Below are 1,532 nucleotides of genomic sequence, written 5' to 3'. Positions count from 1 at the left end.
TTAACAAAGGTCTTTGCAATGTCATTAAGAGAAATCAAGTTCTACAACGTAAGTAACAAAACCAGAAGAATTGTTTCTCGTGTCAGTGCTTAACGTGTCCTTAAATTAAAAACTTTGAAGCAAAATTTGTGACTACCACGTTGTTTGTTTACCTGCTGAAGCAGCTGAGGTGATGAAAACAGAACAATAGCGACGTTGGATGAGCTGTTTGGGCTCAAATAACCCTAGAAATTGTGTGTGTTAGTTTGTATTTACACTCATATTTGTTACGTAAAGTATGCAGATAAAGTGTTTTGTTTACATTGAGTGCATACCTGCATTTTAGAATTACATACTAACATTTCTGGAAAACGACTGGAGTAAACTCTTTCAAACTGAACTTTTCATATAATTCAGGATCAACTTTCTTATGTTTGAGTCCATAATTTGCAATAATTAGCTTTAATCTGCTTTGCATTTTGACTAGCCTGCAGCAATTAAAAAAATATGTTAATCACGAAAGTATGTCATCTATGAAACGACTCAAATTTGATCTAAACATTTCACAAATTTAATCAGATTTTAAAGTATACTGTGCCTATTTCTTTTTGACATTTTTCATGCAACAATCCAAATATTTCGGACATCTGAAAAATGTCAAGTAATGTTTATAAAAGCAATTTAAGTTTGCAATGATATATAACAAATAATTGTTGTTATTTACCATTCACACAAAACAATGAAATATGTTTGTCTCTTCATTCAAAAAGTAAAATTATTAGTATTAAAGTAATATTAAAATATAAAATGGCATCTGTTTTCAAACTGAATCCTGAACAATGAGCACTGTTTAGGCTTTTATTCATATTTTTATTTATTGTAGGAGTATTAGATTCACACAGCAGTGAACTTCCCTGTGTTACGCAGTTATTTTTAATATTTTTCTTTAATTATCCTGTTTTTTCTTTTGAAAAGTCAATCATAATTATATTAATTAGTCATGCTGCCGAAAATCTTAACAATTACTTGGAGAGGTCAAATAAACCCCCAGTATTTTAGTACATCTCTAACTCAAGAGTTGAATTTGACTTGACTGAATTAACTGTGTTTTGTTCCCTCTAAACTGCACATTTCTTTGAATTATCTTACGACTGCAGTGAGAACAAATGCATAGATTAACGTCAGCAGCAGATACGATCAATATAAGCTAATTCAATCAGTGAGATGTTTATTTAGTTATTGTTGAGAAGTTAGAACTTTACGGGTTTGTGTGTATTGTTCATCGTCTCTTGTTATGAAAAAAAGGTTAGAAGTTCACTTTAAGCCTCAGGCAGGTGGTTACAAGATGGAGTTACAGCCTGCACAGGGAAGAGACGCAGCAAGCCAGGAACTTCAAACAACGTGACAGTTACCTTCATCCATCCATCCATCCATCCATCCATCCATCCATCCATCCATCCATCCATCCATTCATCCATCCATCCATCCATCATCCATCCATCCATCCATCCATCCATCCATCCATCCATCCATCCATCTATCCATCTATCCAT

The sequence above is a fragment of the Nematolebias whitei genome, chromosome 8 (assembly GCF_014905685.2).
Source record: "Nematolebias whitei isolate Nwh7 chromosome 8, NemWhi1, whole genome shotgun sequence".
Classification (NCBI taxonomy): Eukaryota; Metazoa; Chordata; class Actinopteri; order Cyprinodontiformes; family Rivulidae; genus Nematolebias; species Nematolebias whitei.
The sequence above is the reverse complement of the archived record's forward strand: the minus strand, read 5'-3'. Positions refer to the sequence as shown.